Raw genomic sequence first — 556 nt, forward strand, 5'->3', positions numbered from 1 at the left:
CGGGACCCCAAAACAGTGATTAATAGTCCACGAAACGGGGCAGAATCGGCCAAAACTGTGAGTGTTGATGACCAAAACGTAAACGCACCCCAGGGTTCGTTAATCGTGGAAATCACTCCGGGACTCCAAAATAGTGAGTAATAGTCCACGAAACGGGCCAGAATCGGCCAAATCTATGACTGTTGATGACCAACACGTAAGCGTGCCTTGGGGTTCAACAACTATGAAAATTTGTTTGTGGCCCAAAAATGGTGAGTAATAGTCTACGAAACGGGTCAGAATCTGCCAAAACCGCGAGTGTTGATGACCGAAACATAAACGCACCCTAGGGTTCGTTATTCGTGGAAATCTCACCGGGACCCCAAAACAGTGAGTAATAGACCACAAAACGGGCCAGAATCAGCAAAATCTGTGAGTGTTGATGACCGACACGTAAGCGCACCTTGGGGTTCAACAACTATGGAAATCACTTTGGGGCCCCAAAACGGTGAGTAATAGTCCACGAAATGGGTCAGAATCTGCCAAAACCGCGAGTGTTGATGACCGAAACGAAAAC

The sequence above is a fragment of the Triticum aestivum genome, chromosome 1B, assembly GCF_018294505.1.
Source record: "Triticum aestivum cultivar Chinese Spring chromosome 1B, IWGSC CS RefSeq v2.1, whole genome shotgun sequence".
NCBI lineage: Eukaryota > Viridiplantae > Streptophyta > Magnoliopsida > Poales > Poaceae > Triticum > Triticum aestivum.